Raw genomic sequence first — 22,321 nt, forward strand, 5'->3', positions numbered from 1 at the left:
AAACATAGTAAAGCTATTACTGGAAAACAAAGCAGACATAAATAAAGGTATGAATGATGAAGTATCCCCCCTATGTTCTGCTTGTGAACATGGAAATACAGCTATAGTACAGCTATTACTGGACAACAATGCAGACATTGAGAAGTGTATTAATAATAGAATATCACCTTTGTATATTGCTTGTCAGAACAATTATGTAGATATCGTATCGCTATTAATAGACAACAATGCTGACATTAATAAGTGCATGGACTATGATGCTTCACCCCTTTTTATTGCTTGTCAGAATAACCATATGGATATAGTTAAGCTGTTACTTGAAAATAATGCAGACATTGACAAGTGTATGAATAATGAAGCATCACCTCTATTAATTGCTTGTCAGAAAGGATGTACAGAAATGGTTCAGCTATTATTGGACAACAACGCAGATCTCAATAAGTGTGTAGATACGGGAGCATCCCCTCTGTTCAATGCTTGTCAGGATGGCTATATAGATATAGTAAAGCTGTTATTGGAAAACAAGGCAAACATCAATAATTGTAGGAATGATGAAACATCTCCCCTATGCATTGCATGTCTTGAAGGACACATAGAGATTGTAAAGCTGTTACTTGCCAACACAGCAGATATAAATAAGTGTAGGGATAATGAAACATCGCCCTTGTTTATTACTTGTAAGAAAGGATATATAGATATTGTAAGGCTACTGTTGGACAACAAGGCACGTGTTAATAAGTGTACCGATACTGGGTCGTCCCCCCTGTTTATTGCAAGTCAGAATAATTATCCAGACATAGTTAGGCTATTACTAGAACACAATGCAGACATCAATAAGTGTAGGAATGATGATTCATCTCCATTGTATATGGCATGTCACAATGGATATAAAGTTATGGTAAAGCTATTGTTGGAAAACAAGGCAAACATAAATAAACGTACCCGAAATGGTGCATCCCCTATTTTTGCAGCTTGTCAAGAAGGACATATAGATATCGTCAAAATATTGTTGGAAAAGGGAACAGAATGTGCCATTGATGATGTATCTCTTTTCTCAACCCTACGTATTGCTCGAGAAAAAGGTAACAATGATTTAGTGACCCTTATTTGTGAATTTTCCTCTCAAACTGAGATAATTTACAGTCGAGTCGCTTATGAAATTATACAAAAAAATAAAAATCTCAAACCTTGACTTTTTGTTATCATACTATACAGCACCGATTATTTTAAAAAGAAAAAAAAAAGAATAAAATAATAGAATTCCTGCGTTATAGAAATTATAAAAATCAAGAAATTTTGTTTTGCATGCACACGTATAAAAATTGCGGTTTTTATCCAACGCAATCATAGGTTTGAACGTTGTTTTCAATTTAGACTTGTTTATATTTTTTTGTTTGGGCTTGTATTATATTTTCCTTCGGGTTTATATGATCCGTTCATCCTATTTCTAATATTTCGACTCTTCAAAATTCAAGAGTCTATCCTAAATTGAGGTAAATCATATGGCCTTTCAAATACCGTTTCGATCCCTAACATCACTGAAGAGACATTAATTGTCGAAATCCGGATATGGTGTACTAATTTTTGCACCTTTTGTTAGCGATATACCATCTTTTCCGCAAGTTTATTGTTTTCTGTTTAGTATTAAATTAATAATTTTAAAAGATCCATTTTGTAACATCTTGTGATCCGTTTATTTGGCAATCGCCAAGCAGGGTTTAAGAACATCTGTTGTTCGACCTGTTACTCAAATGCGTTTTGTTAAAATATACTTTTTCACTTTTTTTGGTCTTTTGGAGAATGTTGTTTGTGCTGTACTTAGACCCCTCTATCAAGAAATTTTGTTTTGCATGCACACGTATAAAAATTTCGGTTTTTATCCAACGCAATCATAGGTTTGAACGTTGTTTTCAATTTAGACTTGTTTATATTTTTTCGTTTGGGCTTTTATTATATTTTCCTTTGGGTTTATATGATCTGTTCATCCCATTTCTAATATTTCGACTCTTCAAAATTCAAGAGTCTATCCTAAATTGAGGTAAATTATATGGCCTTTCAAATAACATTTCGATCCCTAACATCACTGAATACACGTTAATTGTCAAAATCCGGATATGGTGTTCTAATTTTTGCACCTTTTGTTAGCGGTATATCATCCTTTCCGCAAGTTTATTGTTTTCTGTTTGATATTAAATTAATAATCTTAAAAGATTCATTTTGTAACATCTTGTGATCCGTTTATTTGGCAATCGCCAATGGCAGTCAGCAGGGTTTAAGAACATCTGTTGTTCGACCTGTTAGTCAAATGCGTTTTGTTAAAATATACTTTTTCACTTTTTTGGTCTTTTGGAGAATGTTGTTTGTGCTGTATTTAGACCCCTCTATCAAGAAATTTGTTTTGCATGCACACGTATAAAAATTGCGGTTTTTATCCAAGCAGTCATAGGTTTGAACGTAGTTTTCAATTTAGACTTGTTTATAAACATGTATATACATATATCATAAAACATTCAGGGACCGTACAATACTAAATATATCATTGTTTACTAAGCAACATATTGAATCTTGGATAACTTTGTTATATATAATGATACAAATAAACCAAAAGATGATGTAGAATTTCACGGTAAGCATATGAATAAACCTAAAGAAATAAAAGTAGTGCGCTCTTTCAAAATGCTTTTCTTTATTTCGTTTGATTTGTTTGAGTAATTGACTTTTAGTTTTGCATTTTCCTTGGAGTTCGGTATTTTCGTAATTTCACTTTCTAGTGAAGGTTGTATGCATTATTGATCCTTCATACCATCATTATGGTTGTTTGTTGTAAAACATGTTTCCTGATGTTCTATATTCCGGTTAAATCTTACCTTTGTTGACTGGTGTTTATTGTTTCATCTTTCTTAGCTATGGTATCATTTGCTGTTCGTAGGTCTAAGATTTATTTATTCTATCGTTTTTATCTACCTACTTTTTATATTACATAACAGCGCTTACCCCTCTTTGAAAGCATACGCATTTGCTAATATTGTCGACGAGTTCTAATCTTTCTCATTTCGAGAATGGCATAAATTAGTTTCACTTTCATGAAGTAAAAATTGTGCTTTTTATGAGCCTTCAAACTATCAATAATCGTCGTCTTAATTCAATTAGATACAAATATGCTTCCTTTTCCTTCTTTATCAATGCCAACAGAGCAGGAGCAGGAATCTTCATTTGTTTATACTTCTCGACATTCCGTTTGCTAGCTGACTAAAGTTTTATTTCAACTTATTCGTTGAAGACCGAGTTCGAGCAGGCAAATACAATTTAGGAACTTCTACTGTTCCTTTGAGGGCTACATGTAAATGTCGACATGAAGCGAAGCAAAGGGAAATTTGTGTTTTTCATACTTGAATTTCATTTTTATGCAATTATGTCCAAAATATTCCAGAGTGTATCTTTTTATGTTCCCTTGCTCAAGCCGGACATAAATAAATTCTCGAATTTTAAATTAATAGAAACCTGATCTCGGTGATTATTTTTGCAGCAAATTCTCTATATCGGTAGCAAAACTGGTACTAATTGAAAAGCAATTGCAAATGATGAGCAATCAAACATGTCAACCTTAATCTCTGTTTACTCTGTGTAACCAGTGAATAAATAGAAGATGTGGTATGGTAGCATTCGGGACAACTTTTTTTTTCAGTCAGAGACCAAATGTCGTAAGTTAGCTTTAGACTGTTGTTTAGCCTTAACAATGAGCGACTATCCTTTCTAGAGAACACATTGGGAGATTCCGAGCGAGTCAAGGCTAAAATTCAATCTTAAACATTTGCAACTTGGTACAATCCATACCATATCAAATTTTAATAACATGTCTAGTTTCCCATTGCAACCTTCATCTTATATTTTACTGTAAATTCAGTGATATTATACCTTGATAAACACAATATAATAGTGTGAGGAAGCTAATGTGTGTAATAAGTTCTTACAAAATGTCCTATAATTTGTGTATATGAATACAATGAAAATTCCATGGAACGAGCTCTACAAAACGACCGTCACTGAAACCAAAAAGTGCCAGATACCAAGAGTACGTTAAAAGGCGAAGAGACACTGACAACATGAAGGCAGAAAACGAAATAAGACGAAAACACAAACAAGTGAACAACCAATGCATAAAAAGGTCAAGAATATATAACAGATACCTCATCAAAAAAATAAAAAAATTGAAAACAACACGTTATAAATTTCATGCGTTCGAAGCGCTTTTCTGGATTTACCTTCATCAGGAACGCTCAAAGCCAAATATTTGAAAGCCAAGGATGTATAAGGATGTATAAGGACCGCAACATATGGTGTGTGCTTCAGAAGAGTATGCAGATCTTGTCACACTAGTAGCACCCGTGATATTGCTTAAGAAATGAGTAAGAAGTCTCATTCAGTGATATCACAATCGATCACAGAAGAGAAAACGAAAGGGTAATAATGTTTTAAGTAAACTTAGTTGTACCCTAATGTTTCATGGTTAACAAAATTTAAGACTTATTTGTAGTTTGCAAGATACAACTTCTAAACAAAATGGTTTTGATTGTCAAAAGGATTCCGTTTCACAGCATCAAACTGTATGCATATTTAGTTTATTGTTGTGTTTGTGTGCTTGTTGGCTTTAGTCAAATAACAAACAAAGCTTTAGTTTCAAACAACGGATAAAACTTATATATACAGTCCGCCAATAGTTAAGCACCACCTATCTTTGTTGCATCGAAATTTTGTTCATTTAAAAAAACCAGTTAATCCTCGAAAAAGAGAAAATATTCATGTAGCAATTTTGCTAACATATGCAATAAACAAACCATAAACTTAAGTTTGGTCACTGATGCAGGTTCTATGCATTTGAATTTTGCGTTCATAGAAATAGTGAAAATTACACAAATCAGAAGTTTTACTTTGATTTTATTTTTTTAACAACAATTAATCACCCAAAATAGTTAAAAGTCTCTACAAATAATCTTTGGTATGTTCGGCAAATTTAATGTCAATATTTAAGTCAATAGGATGTGTAACCACCTCTCTTCCGGTACAGTTCTATGACACGGCGTCTCATACTCTGTACAAGCCTTCTGAACTTTAGCTGAGCAAATTTATTCCATTCATCAACAATTGCCCCTCGTAAATCGCCAAGATTTTGCAAAGGTGGATCTCTGCGATTGAGATTTCTGCCAATGGCATCCCAGACATGTTCGATAGGGTTCAGGTCTGGAGACATGGAAGGCCAAAAGATAGTGTCAATGGCTTTTTGATCTTTGTAATCGGTTACAACCCTTGCTCTGTGTGATCTAGCGTTGTCGTCCATGTACGAGGGTCTTGACGCAAGTTGGGGATTCTCAAAATGAGGGACTACAATGTTTCTAAGCACCAAATCCCTGTATGTCTGTCTGTTCATGTTACCCTGCGAAATATGCATACCCAGCTTACAACAGTATGAGAAGAAACCCCATACTGTAACACCACCATCAACGATTACTGTCGTAGGGCAATTGTTGTTTTGGGGATAGGCAGTTTTATTTCCCCGCCAAACTCGTATTCTGCCGTCTATTGGTCGTTACAGAAACCAACTCTCACCTGACCAATGAATATTTTGCCAGGTTCTCATGTTCCATCGTCGATGGTCATTTGCCCTTTGAAACCTGATTATACGGTGCCTGGCTGTTCGGGCACGTCTTTTGACAACACGACGTGCTCTTAGGTAGCCTCTATGAAGTCGACGGACCAATGTTCGAACACTAACACGACCACCTGGAGGCCAGTGGTGTCTAAGTTATGGGACAGGAGTAAATGGGTTGGCTTTAGCACGACCAATAAGTAGTCTGTCATCACGATAGGTAGTTAAACGGGGTCTTCCGGACCTTGGTCTATCATTAACAGTTCCTGTGTCAATATGACGTTGTAAAAATCTGACAATGGCGGTGCGATTAACATTGAAATGGTTATCAATGCTCCTAGTGCTCCTACCGGCATTTGACATGTCAATTGCTTGTCAACGTTCAGTCACAGATAACTTACCGCTTGCCATATTTCACAGTGACTTGGTGAAGGTCAACTTTCACCTGTACGCGGGACAGTAGGAAGATGATTTAAAGGCATCGAAACAGTGTATTTGTAAAAGTGCAGATGACCTTTAATAAAAGGTTGCTTGGCGGGTATATCGGAGTTTAATTTTTTTGGTCGAAATTAATTTTCTTAGTGTATGCTATAGGCAATTCATAACACCAAACATAAATATTTTTTTCGCAATAGTTAAAAAAATATTGACAGTTATATTTAGGTGGTGCTTAACTTTTGGCGGACTGTATATTAAAAGCAATTCCCTGTAGCACTGTAGCAACCAACAAAGTCGCTGCATGCATAGTCTCGCATTTTCTTGAAATGTTGTTGTTGATAGCAATTGATAAACATGAAAAAATAAGACAAGTATGTTACCGTTAATGCCATAGTAATGGGTTCTCTTTTATTTTGGCTAAAAAAATAATATTTTGACGAAGATTTCATGCAGTGTTTTGTTGACTGTTGTTTGAGTTTTTGTCATTTTTTGTGTTTTGCTCTGTCGTTGCAGTTTGTCTTCGAATTATGAGTTTGAATAACCCTTTGATATCTACCGTCACTCCTAAACCGAAAAGACTGAAAGTTGCAATAACATAGACTGAGAGAAATATAAGTTTGAAAATTTGTGTAGAATTACTTTAAATTGATTCCGAATATCATTTCATAATTCAAAATTGGATGAAACGCGTCTTCTGATTGGCTGACAGCTATCAGCTCATAGACACTATTTTGCCATGTGACCGTGACGTTAACAACGTATTTTCATGATTTACTCGGAAAATTTGAATTTAAAATTTAATTATAAGGAATTACTGTAATATTTTATCAGTCTATTCGAAATAACATCAAAAATGTGGTGCACACTTTACATAATCCGCTACGCGGTTTATTCAGTGTGCAACACATTTGTGTGGTTATTTCTTTATAGACAGACAAAATATTACAATTATTCCTTAAATATTTCCATTCGTTCATTTAGTAAATCAAACCACAGCAAACAAGGAAGGCTGTATTTAAGAGTTTTTGCAATTTACAGTTTTAATCACCAACATTTTGTCGGCGGGGTTCGTTTTTTATCGCAATCTTAAGAATTCTATATTGTGTTTTTTTTTTTGTGTACTGTAATTTTTCTGTTGATCCTATTTTTGCTTGCCATGGCGCTGTCAGTTTATTTTCGACTAATGAGTTTAAATGTCCGTTTTGTATCTTTTGCCTCTCTTTCAATACAGACATCGTTTCAATTTATCTTATTTTTCGACAAAAAATTATCTTATTTAATCTCGGTCTGTTTGGCATCTTCACGGTGAGTATTTCATTCGCTTGAAATCTCTTCATTAAGTAGTGATGCTATTTTCTATTACGTCGTGTTACAGACTTTGTTTTGTTTTTTCGGAATTTTGCATCATGTGCACTCATTTACGTTACACAACAAATGCATTGTAATTTTTGAAAAAGGGTTGACAAATAAAAGTAAGATGTTATATATTTTCAAAAGAATGGACTGTTTCTTTCATATCCATGTACATGTAAATATTTACAAACATATATTACACAGGAATCAAATTACATTTTAGGACACAACAAAATTAGAACAGCATATAATATTTCTTTTTTACATATTGCAGGTCAATGGAATACTCGGAATTCATTTATAGTTATACTTTTATTGGTCAATTGTTTAATTTTCACTTTTGTCTTTGGCCCATTCCTGTACTTCACCACGAGCTCAACCTCCAAACACTAACGTTCCAAGTATACAAAATGCAGCACATACGTAAAATACATTTCGCCATTCTTCTGAGGTATCCTTAAAAATACATAATATTTGTTATATTTACTTAAATAAGTCGTATAAGAATTATACATATCATTAAAACGCTAAGCACTTGTTCATTATAGCATTTAAATGTATTTATTCTTGATTATATCCTATTAATATAAAGAAATTACTGGAAATTACTTCCCCTGCGTAATTGAAATAAAACACCCAAAGAGAACTACACAATATATACAGGAACAGGTACAAAATATGATGATGCTTAATCACCTAGCCCCAAAAAGTGGAATCTTCAACGAATCTATTCAATTTCAAAGGTTCATCTAACTGTAAAACATAAAATACAACCCATAGATATAAGAAGATGTGGTATGAGTGTCAATGAGACAACTCTCCATCCAAGTAAAAATTTATAAAAGTAAACCATTATAGGTCACAGTACGGTCTTCAACACGGAGCCTTGGCTCACACCGAACAGTGAGCTATAAAGGGCCCCAAAAAATTACTAGTGTAAAACCATTCAAACGGGAAAACCAACGGTCTAATCTATATAAAAAACGAGAAACGAGAAACACTTATGAACCATGTACAGTTCGGCTATCATTTAGCTGATTATTGTTTGATTGAGTTGTAGTTGAGAGGTTTTCATTTCATAAATAATTTAAATGTTCTAATATTGCAGTTTGCAAAATCCACTGTCAAAAATGAACATAAACTGGTTTGTTAATCCCTCCTTCGGCGATTATCGTGCATTTTAAAAAACGCCCGAAAATCGGTATCTATAATTTTTAAATAAAGTTATAACAAAAGATTAAATTTTAGAATTAAAATATCTTTGTTACTTATCATAACCTAGAAAAAAATACACATAATGTGTCAGCTCAAACAGCGCTATGTGAATTTTTATTTTATGTTTTATTGTTTTAATAATTGATTGATTGTTTGTTATATCCTATTAGACAATGCTTACAAACAAAGAGATTGCTCTAATCTAATTATCTGATCTTATCAGTTTCAAAAGTTTCTTGAAAGTTATTGCTATAAATGTATCGGTTGCAGATGGAAGCTTGTTGCATCAGACGAAACATCTTTTTTCCGAATCATGACTAACTATGTACATATGTAGCTTGATCGACATTCAGCAAATCATTCGCTCAACAGGGTTCTGGCTATCGCATTAAATATGCAGTAGTGACTATGACGACGAAGAGTATTACATGCGCTGTTCCTCTGATTTTACATTTTCATGTTTGTTTGGATATTTTGCATCAAGAATTTAAACACCATATCCATTTATATATATTGTGTATCTAACTAATTCAAATTGAGGTTTAGTATCGTTTGAATAGTAAGAACATTTTGAGTGCTTCTTTGAAAATCATTACTAATTTTATAATTTTACATAAAATGTCATTACCAATAACTTACATACAGAGACCTCAATTGATGCTTAAACAGGTATCTACTATGGGAGATCTTCTTTCTAAATTATTACGGCTATGTATGTGCTTTAATTGTGTCCTGTATATACCATAAGAAAGGAAATTGAGGCTTAACCTCGAATAAAGTGAGTACTGGAAAACCTTGTTATATAAGCACTGAGTTACTCTCGTTATTCATGTGACAGTTTGAACTGTGGTAGATAGTTGTCTCATTGACAATTATAGCACATTTTCCTATATCTATACTAAATAAAACTAAAAATTTAATTATCGGACGGCTACTTACATTTGGTGTGAGTGCTCCTGCCACAATCGGTGCAATCATACCAGGTATTGTTGCAAATGTGTTAGTTATTCCAAAAACGTACACCAGAGTACCTAAATGAAGACAACAGCATTTTACCGATGTTCAAATCTCAAAAAATTGATTAGGAAGGGACATGTCAAATTAACAAATATAACTGCGGAAATCACATGAACCCGACAGGGTACGCATCTCCTGCTATGTATGCATAACTTCTATTAGAATTTAAAAGTCGGTCATTATGTCCATATAGCTGTGTAGGATGTACGCAGTCACGTCCGCTCAGAATGGGGACGTTAAATCCGATGCCTCGTTTTGAGAGCTCCACGCTCTCTGCACGTTAGAACCCTTACAACAACTCTTTGAGGGGTAAGTAGGTCGCCTGTTGCAAGGCTAGATGTCTGTCCCTTTCCAATATACCCTCATTTTCCGGCGGCAGACCGAATTTCCCCGACCTTCATCCCGAATGGCATCTATTTCAGGACCTAACTATTGTATTTTTTGTTGATTTTTCCTGAACATTCATAAAATATTTGCCACTTGATGTTTAGCAACCAACATTCAATATACGTAGGATACTAGAGGGCTTGTAAACAAAGATAAAAGTTATAGCACAAATCAACTCAAGTGTACTTTGGAAATGAAGAGCTATTAATACCATGAGGAACCTTGCATCATTATAGTCCCCATGAAGGTCACATATTTTAAGGAAACATGTCATGTCCCGTTCAGAACGTTTTGCCGTGATTGGTATTGTACTTGCAGATGCGCATTTTGACAATAAATGTATTTTCAGTGATGATCGATGCTAAACCATTTGAAAATCCAAGACTTAAAAAATTAAGTTAAAATGACCTTTGTATGTTTGAATATTAGGCTGTAACGTTAAACAATGTTTATGGCCTTTATCTTTTAAATATAAACATAGAAATATAATTCGTGACTCACTATTTTCTTCTTATCAACAATAGCATCAAGTACCATTAATAACTTTTGAGGAATTAAAAGGTTTTGCATATTTGAATGTACTGATGTAAAATAGAATAAAATTGAACATATACATTCCAACCGTATAACAGAAACACCTTCTGCTGGTGAACAACGCTCATACTTAATATGACTAATATCCCTAAAGGTATTGAATAAAGTGACACCACTTTGACAATCTGAAAATTTGAATGTGACTTTTTACTGTTTACCTTGACTTAATAGACATATTTTATATAAAGATTGAGAAAAATCAATTTATTTAATTCAACATGAATTTAACTGTCACGTCACTTATATTGCTTTTCGTCTTTGTAAAACTAAATCACCCGATATTTTAAAATCAGACAGAAATTATGTCCCAATTTAACTGATGCATAAGAAATATAAATAAGTAAACTTACTTTTATAAATTGTGACTTGGATGGAGAGTTGTCTTATTGGCACTCATACCACATCTTCTTATATCTATTAACATTAAACATGCAACGTGATAAAGTGTGATATTCTTTGTGGAATAGTAAGTGTCCTCTGTCAACGGTGTCTTTTTTTTTGTCGGCAGAAAATTTTTCGTGAATATTGATTTCTGAAATTTCATAAATGTTATGTGTATGAAATGTTTGCCTTGATAAAACTTTATCAGGTCCACGAAAGCATGTTTTTAACGCCGGTTTTTTTTTTAAACTTCACGAGCTATGTGACCAAAGGGATCTTAATAGAAATTGTAAAATAATAGCTTCTGCTAGACAACAAAGCAGACATTAACAAGTGTTGTAATACTGAGGAATCCCAATTGTTTATTGCTTGTCAGAAAGGATATAAGGAGATTGTTGAGCTGCTGGTAAACAACATAGCAGATATCAATAAACATAACAATGAAGAAGTAACTCCCTTGTTTATAGCTTTTAACAAGGACATATAGATACAGTACGACTCTTACTATACCACAAAGCAGACATTGATAAATGTAAAGTTGGTCAAGTATCTCCCTTGTTTATTACGAGTACAAAAGGATATAAAAATATAGTGAAGCTGTTACTTGACAAAAAAGCAGACATTGATAAATGTACAGATGGTCAAGTATCTTCCTTGTTTAAAGCGTGTACAAAAGGATATAAAGATATAGCTCAGCTGCTGCTAGACGTTGTTACAATCAATCTCCCTTTTTTATTGCTTGTCAGGAAGGACATAGATATATAGTTCAGCTTATGCTAGACAACAAGGCAGACATTCATAAGTGTAAAGATGATCAAGCATCTTCCTTGATTATGGCTTGTCAAGAAGGACATACTGTTATATTTCAGCTTCTGCTAGACAACAAAGCAGATATAAATAAATGTCGAGATGATCAAGTATCTCCTTTTTATAGTGCATGTCAGGAAGGATATAAGGATATAGTTCAGCTACTGCTAGACAACAAAGCAGATATAAACAAGTGTTGTGATGATGAACAATCTCCCTTCTTTATTGCCTGTCAGGAAGGACATAAAGATATAGTATAACTGTTACTAGAAAACAAAGCAGACATTAATAAGTGTAAAGATGATCAAACATCTCCTTTGTTTATTGCTTGTGAGTTTAACCAGGAAGATATAGTAAAACTGCTACTAGATAGCAAGGCAGACATTAACATGTGCAGTCGTTATGATCAATCTCCATTGTTTATTGCTTGTCAGGAAGGATATAAGTATATAGTTTAGCTTATGCTAGACATCAAAACAGACATTAATAAGTGTAAATATGATCAAGCACCTCCCTTGTTTATGGCTTTTCAAGATGGACATACTGGTAAAGTTCAGTCCTGCTAGACAACAAAGCAGATATAAATGAATGTAAAGATGATCAAGTATCTCCCTTTTATATTGCATGTCAGAAAGGATTTACGGATATAGTTCAGCTGCTGCTAGACAACAAAGCAGATATAAATAAGTGTTGTTATGAAGAACAATCTCCCTTGTTTATGGCTTGTCATGCAGGACATATAGATATAGTACAACTGTTATTACACAATAATGCAGACATCAACGATGAAAACGCATCTCCCTTTTTTATTGCTTGTCGAGAAGGTCACAAAAATATGGTACAGCTTTTACTGGACAACAAAGCAGACATTAATAAGTGAAAAACTGTTCCAAGCATCTGCCTTTTTTAAGGCTTGTCAAGAAAGACATACTGATATTGTACAGTTATTACTAGACAACACCGTTGGTTTTTCCGTTTGAATGGTTTTACACTAAGTCTAGTAATTTTTTGGGGCCCTTTATAGCTTGCTGTTCGGTATGAGCCAATGCTCCGTGTAGAAGGCCGTACCTTGACCTATAATGGTTTACTTTTATAAATTTTAACTTGGATGGAGAGTTGTCTCATACCACATCTTCCTATATTTATGATATAGTTCAGCTTCTGCAAGACAACAAAGCAGATATAAATAAATGTAAAGATTATCAAGTATCTCCCTTTTACATTGCATGTCATGAAGGATATAAGGATATTGTTCAGCTGCTGCTAGACAACAAAGCAGACATTAATAAGTGTAAAGATGATCATGCATCTCCCTTGTTTATGGCTTGTCAAGAAGGACATACTGACATAGTACAGTTATTACTAGACAACAAGTCAGACATTAATAATTGTAAAGATGACCAAGCAACTCCTTTCTTTATAGCTTGTCAAGAAGCACATACAGATATAGTACAACTGTTACTAGACGACAAAGCAGACAATAATAAGTGTAAAGATGATCAGGCAACTCCCTTGTTTATGGCTTGTCAAGAAGAACACACAGGTATAGTACAACTATTACTAGACAATAAAGCAGACATTAATAAGTGTAAAGATGATTAAGCATCTCCCATGTTTATTGCTTGTGAGTTGAACCAGAAAGATATAGTACAACTGTTACTGGACAAGCAATCAGACATCAACAAGTGTTGGACTTGGAGGGGATATTTCATTTATTCAGTTGTGTTTTGATAATGACGTTGATATCAATCTGTGTAGGTATGATGGTGTGAGTCCTTTACATATAGCAGTACAGAATTGTCATACTGATGTTATTGGATAAAAGGGCAGACATAAATAAGCGAAGGAGAGATGACTCATCTGCCTTGATAATGGCTTGTGTTAATAACCATGTCGAAATTGCAAAGCTGTTACTAGATAACCAGGCTGACATAAATCATAGTAAAGGTAAAGGAAGTTCAGCCATGTTTTTGCTTGTCAGAAAGGATATAAGGATATAGTTCAGCTGTTGCTAGACAACAAAGCAGACATTAATAAATGAAAAGATGATCAAGCATCTCCCTTGTTTATGGCTTGTCATATAGCTCTTAAATAGTTTCGGTACTTATACATCCTCGGATTTCACATGTTTGGCTTTGAGCGTTCCTGATGAAGGTAAATCAAGAAAGGCGCTTCGGACGCATGAAATTATTAAACGTGTTGTTTTCAATTTTGTACTGAATAATCATAGCTTTTTCGAAATACAGATTTAATGAAGGTGTTATTCTAAACAAATCCCCTTTTCAGTATAGTATTATACAGTTGTTGTTCTTAATACGAATGTTAATCATCTCGTTTGCCTATACATTCTGCTCTATACTTTGATTATAAATTTTGGCTGTTTCGGTGTTATAAACCTTTCAGCGTTTGTTTAATTTTAAACTTTCAAATACTTGTAGATATGCATATTATTTTATTGCAATTGGCTGTTTGAATTTGTGAAATCATTTCAAATTAAGGAATGTATCTCCGTCGTGTAAAGAACTGATTTTTCCGATTTGACTATATGTGTGATACTCTGTTTTTTGGTTTCATCAGCATTTCAACGTTTGTATGTGGTTGATGATTTCGGATATGTTGATCTGAGCATCACCAAAGAGACATTCATTGTCGAAATGAGCTTATTTCAACATAATGCATTTGGTATTAGATCAGAATACATAATGCAGTCCTGGTCAACATATAGCTCTAGGCGACCGTTCAGTGTTTAAGCATTCACAAATTCAGAAAGAAGTCATGGGACGACTTGGCAAACAAACAGCAGACATTTGAGTGCAATAACATACATATCCTACGGATGCAACATGTGGTGCAGGATCTTCTTACCCTTCCGGAGCACCTTAGATCACCGCCAGTTTTTGGTGTGGTTCGTGTTGCTTGGTCTTTAGTTTTCTATGTTGTGTTTTGTGTACTATTGTTTTGCTGTTGGTCTTTTTTTCTCTTTTTAGCCAACGGGTTGTCAGTTTATTTTCGACTTATGAGTTTGAATGTTTCTCTGGCATCTTGCACCTCTCTTTTACATCAGGACACATCGAACATTGCAGTTCTCTGAAAATGACAACATCAGTACATGTATGAATATGTATGTTTGATTTGTTTTATTGACAACATTTGCGTAACGTTTAAAAGTCGTTTTATTTTAACAAACATTCGGCATTTCTGTTGTAGCCTACTATGTTATCTTTTTTGTTTACTTGTTCCTTTATTCATACAAGGCAGACTTTATGCATGAACCTGTCAAAAAAAAACATTGCCACCATGGCAATAGGTTTAAAATGATTATTGTGTAAAATCATTCAATTTGTAGTACTTAAAAAAAACTTTTGACATGACTAAAATGATTGAAAATAGAAAAAAGAAAACAACAAAAATTCAAAACGGAAAATCCTTTATGTATCAAATAGCACAATCAAAAACAGTCATTTCCTTATGTAGAAAAAGGCGTATTAAACCTGGTTTTGTAGCTAGCTTTAAATCTCACTCGTATAAAAATCAACTGTTCAAATTTTAGAATTTACAATTATCAAATATTTCATTATGGGTTAAAACTAAGTGATGCTTTCATAAATCTTAACGATATTGGTTAATGTTTAGAAAACAAATACTTCACTCATTTATTTGTATAAGTAATACATTTATATTCTTTATATACAGCTAGGACTTAAAACAGACATTACGGAGAACTAGATAATCCAAAATATCTAAAAAAATACTGTAGATACATTTGAGTTAGAAAGGCAAATGAAAAACCAGGAAGCATCGAAAACTACACTAGAAATAGGTGAATTCTTAAATATTGCATAGCAAAGTATAAAACTATATAATTACTTGAATAACTCGACAGTTAGGGGTAAAATTACCATGATTACCGGAGTAGTACAAACAGACAGCGAGGGAGGTAATCATTAATTTGAAAATGATGGAATAAACAAGCGAGATTATCCAAGGAATTTTTAAATGTTTAAATATCAGTAGGGCAAGGATGACAATCAAAATATTAGCACTTTTTTAATTACAGACAGAAACCCTACCTTTCAAGAAATACAAAAATGAGGCTAACGAGACAACGTGGGGAATTCCTTTGACCGCTTATATCACTGGACAACTCGAATAACGTTTTGTTGTTCAGTGAATAGTCGAACCAAGTGAAGCAAGTTTAAGCATCATTTTATGCTGGAAATTACAAAATCACAAAAGAGACAATACAAACCATACTTTATGCATGAAACATAAAATCCTGGAATAAGTAGGCAATAAGATAAATTAGCATCACCTCAAGCGCTTAGAAATAAAATAAACAGAATGGCCACCACACATGTCTCACAGGAAGAAGAAAATTATTTGAGAATGCAATTGTTGTTGAATGGAATTTCACCGAGGGCTGTACGTGCATTATTCGATAAAGAATTTCATCCTTCTTGCTTAGATGCATCTGTTAAAAGGGAATATTCAAAATTGAAAGACTTGAAATTAAAGCGTGTCATTTCTGCAGCTCAATGGAAATTACTGTTTCTCAGTAATGGTACGTAAAAAATACTTTATTGTGGTTTTATTTTGATTTTTCATATTTCTGATACTAATAAAAGAATATATATATGTCTTGTAATATTTCGCTGAGACATCTATCTGACATCTAAAAAACAAGGAATCCAGCTGCCATAATACTCAAACTTGCAACGTGACTTTTCCTATATTGGTAATGTATTTTAATCGAACGAAGAACATTCAAACAGTTTTAACGGACAGAGAATCAATTGGATATTGGTAAAGTTATCATTTAGAACTAAAATGCAAAGGCGTTGTTCCGTCCATGTGTCTAAATTTTACATGCAGTCATCTTCTGATGGAATACTTACCATGGAAGAATGCTATCCGATGCCAGAAATGTGTAAAAAAAATATGCTTTCACTATTGTATGCAATCTTTTTGTTTTTATTTTGAGTTTATATTTTCAAAACAGATGAAAAATATTATGAAAACTTTTAATTTAGTTTTTTTTCCTGATTTGATAAGATAAATTGAAGCCAACGGACTTTGAATGATATCACTAAAAATTAGAATATCACATTAATAAAGAGGAGAAAGAAATAGGAGTTTTTTCATTACGTAAAAACGGATGAGTATATGCAAGCATTATTTAATGTGGTATGATCATGATATTGTTTGTTTAACAAGTACCCCTGATTTCTGTAGCTAAAGCACACTCACTTAAGAGCTATATGCATGTCTTGTATTTGTTTATATTTCACGTTCCATTGTGAGATCATTGATTGATCATGAGATTTAAAAAAGACGTGCTGAATTCTTGAAAATATAGATTAACTTCACCCCATATTTATGTGCAAGTCCTTTGTCAGGAGTCTCAAAGGTGATTGTTTGATGTCAGTATAAAAATAAGAAGATGTGGTATGATTGTCAATGAGACGACTCTCCACAATACACAACTTTACATAGAAGTTAACAACTATAGGTCACTGTACGTCCTTCAACAATGAGAAAAATCCATACTCCATAGTCAGCTATAAAAGGCCCGAAATGACAAATTTAAAACAATTCAAACGACAAAACTAACGTAATGTTCAAAACAATGAACAAAAAACATATATAATATAGAGTAACAAACGACAATCACTGAATTACAAGCACCTGAATGGAACAGGTACATGCAGTGATGTAACAACACATCATATGAACAAACTGTAAAAATCTGTTAATAAGGGCTGAACTAATCAGGTCGATACAGAGTAGAAAAAAACAAGTAAAAAAAAAAACAACCACAGGGTATCAATACGTCCCCACAACAAAAACAGCTTTACGAACAGATCTGAGAGTACTCACATTTACTGACAGCTAGATCAAAGTTATCAACGAATAATAAAAATATGATGTATCTAAGATTTAATTATCATTCAGTGCACATCCAATATATTTAGTGCCAATTATTCAAACCAAATCTCTGTATCTTTTGCAAAATGTATTGAGGTTTTATTTAATTTGTAGCCTTAGTTTATTTTGGTATTTGGACTTTTTATTGTAATGACAGAACTTTGATAGTTTTTTGTTTTATATAGTCACAGTTTTTAAAGCCTGGGGACAATGTAGAGCTTGACATAGTGTGCGATCATTTTTCTATTGTTGCAAACGGTTTTTGGTCCTGAAGATTTATTTTGGTTATTTTTTATGACGTTTACCTCAAATCTCCTTGTATTCATATCTAGTTAAAAAAACATGAGTCTTTCGTGTATAAAACATTCTGATTGATCTCACTTCATCCTGTTTTGTGTCATCATTTAAAATCAATTTATAAATGGGTTTTAATTCATCAAGCATCTCAAATTCATCAACTGAAGTACTAAGATATGTTTAAACCTGTTTATATTGATTTGTAAATATGAAAACTTGTAGTAACAACTTGCATTTACAGGTTCACCAATTTCTAAGACGTTTGATGTTACTTTAATGGTAGCATTATTCAGGAACCTAACAAATTTATCTCAACATACCGGTGGATACGATCACTTACCACCGAGAACTGATACGACAACAACAGCTGACTTAGCAAGAATCAAATATTACAGAAACCAGCTAGCTCATTTTGAAGATGGAAAGATCAATTATGTGTCCTTTACTACTGCTTGGGATGATATTAGCGGGGCGAGAACATAATGTATTAGCTTAGGTGAAGATTACATTAACACAAAATAGATTGGTTCGAACATTATAAACGACGTAATTTTTTTTTTTTTACTGCAAAGTATATTGAAAGTATGCAGCGTATTTTGAGAGTAGAACAAGTGACTTAAACATTGATTATTGTCACTTATTTGCACTAGCTGTAGATAGCGGTTGAATTAGCAGATATTAATGGAAAATCTTTCCCCTCTTAATACACAGTATTGGTAATGGTGTTTTGTATCCAATCTGCTAATACTTGGTTGTGATTAAGTAATGTTTTTTGTTTAAGCTTACCAATTTGGTCAAGTTACTTGACAGTCAAACATCCTTTTAAGGACAGTATACTAGGTGGCCAGTGTTTTAATTTGTGATGTTCAAATAGAGACAACATTACGTTGAAACGTGGTACACACACTTACCTAAAGTTGCCCTCATTATATAAATTATCACCGGCGTTTTAGTCCCTGCCTATATTTTCATGTTATTGGTATAGACCTTAACTCCTTTAACCTTTTCTGGTTACACTTGTATAGTGACACGTGGTATTTTGTTAAACGAAATTCACTTAAAATGAGAACAATGTGATCTCCTGTGAAAGATGTTATTCATCAATGTTTTTAACTATTTAATAATATATTACCAAATATTTCAGCTACATTGATGATATTTCGTCCTATTCCGACAGGTATGATGCCTCCAAAATTAAAATTAAAAGCTTTATACCTTTTTATTGCTATTCAATGAAATACTGGTAAAAGACTGATCATGTTTTTACAAGTGGTAACAAATACAACAGGACTTGTTTTGTGTGTCACTTTGAAAATCGTTAAGAGTAAAAATAAACATGTACATAACTACAAACAGTTTTCCCGAATAACATTGATAGAGCATCTTTTTATTAGTTTTGAATATTTAAAGATATATGCTTATCAGCCTTTTTGTATAATTTATATAAAAAGACACCAGAATAGTATGTTAAAATAAAGCGGACATATAATTTAAGGTGTAATTTTCTGCAATTAATTTGGGGGATTTCTTCGAACAGAAAAAAAATGAAAATTAATAGTTCATATTTACACGGATTTTCTGAGCATAATTTCTTTTCTGGATACTTTGATTATTCAGTTTTCAGATGTTTTTCTTGCAATATACTGGGGTGTGCAGTACATGTGTGTTCGTTTTTTTTTTTGTCAGCATGTAAACATTCATTATGTGTGCACCCTTTATACTAACGTGTGGTATACTGTTGTTCATGTTTCAAACATTGTTCTGATAACAATGCCATTTTTATAACATTGATTTTATATATCAATAAGAAAAAAAATTCATGACATTATTTACAAATTTAGTTGTTTCATTTATGTTTTGGAATTAAGTCCTGTCTCTATATAGTAGAAAATCGAACAAGCCTATCTGTGCCTAGTAAACTAGATTTCACATGATTGACAGCGATAGTTATAAACAAGATTTATACGATCACTGTCTCATTTGTTTCTTCTTATGTCATTGTGGCTAGACATATAACGAATTTTCGATATATAAAAACAAGGAGATGTAGGGTAATTGGCAATGAGACAACTATCCACTAAAGTTCAAATGAACATGATGTAAGCAATTAAAGGCAACCTTAAGGCCATCAACATGAGAAAAATTTCATACCAGCCAGTAATAAATGGCACCGACCTGAAAAATGGGTAACAATTTCATTCAGAAAACTTACGGCATTATTTATAACAAAACAATTTCCGAAAAACAAAAATATTTCACACATTCACGGTCTTGTCTGACGTGACTTGTAATATTACAGTACAGACATTGATACTCAATTCGCCAGTCCTCGATGAAATGATACTTGTTTTGTCCTTCATTTCTATGAAAGATGACCTGTGATGGGACACTAGGGACACGTCGTTCGAATATTATCGGCATATAACCGTACATCCAAATGCCCTAATTACGGAGCACTGACTCATTGTTTAGAGTATCAATACCGGTAGTAGTATATCAAGACCCATTTTTATCTTTGATATATCCTCCTAGCTTATTGAGCCTAGAAATATTGTTTTACAAAACATACAGTCTTTTTCGATTATTTGAATTGATAATACATAGTAAAATTTTACTACTTTAACTGTTTCTGGAATGGTATCCTTATGTTAAATATTAAGTCCCTTGGTTGTAAATGTATAGATAACTCTGTTTACTCGAGACATTTCGGTCGGTACTGTTCAGGACGTCAAAACAATGACAGTGTTTAAGCACACATAATGTTTTATTTGCAACACAGTCCATGTAATAAGCTGATATATCCATCATTAAAAAAAAACTTATGCATATCTTGTTTAATTTACAGCAGAAAGTTTTAATTTAAGGAAATAAACGCATTTCAGTTGAACACAAAAACACTCACAAGTCCATTATTATCCTGTATGTATTGGGTTCTTATTGTCTATCAAAAACTTACAGTGTGTTATTTTTTCAATTTCCTAGGCTGTAAAACGACTAGGTGGTCCAAATATGGAGGAGGAATGTAAAGAGCTAAGAACAAAGCAACTAGACAATTCAACGGTACCTTGGAACATAAGATGTAAGGACATACACCTCTTATTGCGGCAAAATTGTTTTAGAGGACGCAATGCTCACTTTTTTCGACTTGTATCGTATATCTTTTTCTCTAGTTATCCTAGGACCTTTTTTGAACCGCTCTTCTCAGAAATGTATGTGCCACTGATCTCTATTAAAACATGCAATTTTACTGCAATTTACCATTCACCATTGTGAGAAGGGATATACAGATATAGTGAAGCTATTATTAAACAACAATGCAGACATTAATAAATGTGCAGACGGTGAAATACATCCACTGTATGTTGCTTGTCAAAACGGACATACTGATATAGTATATATGTTACTTGACCACAAGGCAGACATTAATAAGCTAATAACTATAGGATTATCTCCGCTGATGGTTGCTTGTCAAGCAGGACATATAGATATAGTAAAACTTTTACTGCAAAACAAGGCACACATTAATAAGCATAGAGATGAAGGAGTAACTCCCTTGTTCATTGCTTGTGAAAATGGATCAATAGATATAGTCAAGGTTTTACTGGAGAACAATGCAGACATTAATGTATGTACAGTTTCAGAAACATCTCCACTGCTGATTGCTTGTGAGTTTAATCATGAGGATATTGTAAAGTTGTTACTGGACAACAAGGCGGACATCAATAAGTGTCAAGTAACAGGTGCATCTCCACTGATTGCGTCTTGTAACGGAGGATATAAAACTATAGTATGTATGTTACTGGAGAACAAGGCAGACATAAATAAGTGTACAGATGATGGTACATCTGCCTTATTTATTGCTTGTTTGAAAAATCATGAGGATGTAGTAAGGATGTTACTAGAAAACAAAGCAAATGTTAATATATGTAGACATTTAAGACAACTTGTTTGCTATCTCCTTCCTGTTATGTACTGAAGGGACAAGTCTATGTCTTATATCATTCTTGTTTTTTTTTCTTTTCCTCTAGGCGGTCTTACTGCCATTTGGGTAGTTATATGGTTCGTGGTGGTACGTGACACCCCTTCGGAACATCCTTGGACAGTTGGATCAGTGAGGTTGAGAGAGATTACATAAACAACGCCATAGAATATGACACGTCTAAAAGGGTAAAGTAGTTTTATCTTATTTCTGACAAAATTTAGCATTGTTAATAAATTATAACATTGGAGTTCAATAATGAAAACATAAGTAACAAAAATACC

General features: G+C 33.3%; 1 pseudogene; it reads left to right on the forward strand.

The window, feature by feature from the left end:
- Window positions 1-49: 49 nt before the first annotated feature.
- On the forward strand, window positions 50-22,034 carry LOC127719293 (ankyrin repeat domain-containing protein 17-like; annotated as a pseudogene).
- The last annotated feature ends 287 nt before the right edge of the window (window positions 22,035-22,321 follow it).

Source organism: Mytilus californianus, unplaced genomic scaffold, assembly GCF_021869535.1.
Source record: "Mytilus californianus isolate M0D057914Y unplaced genomic scaffold, xbMytCali1.0.p SCAF_11, whole genome shotgun sequence".
Lineage (NCBI taxonomy): Eukaryota > Metazoa > Mollusca > Bivalvia > Mytilida > Mytilidae > Mytilus > Mytilus californianus.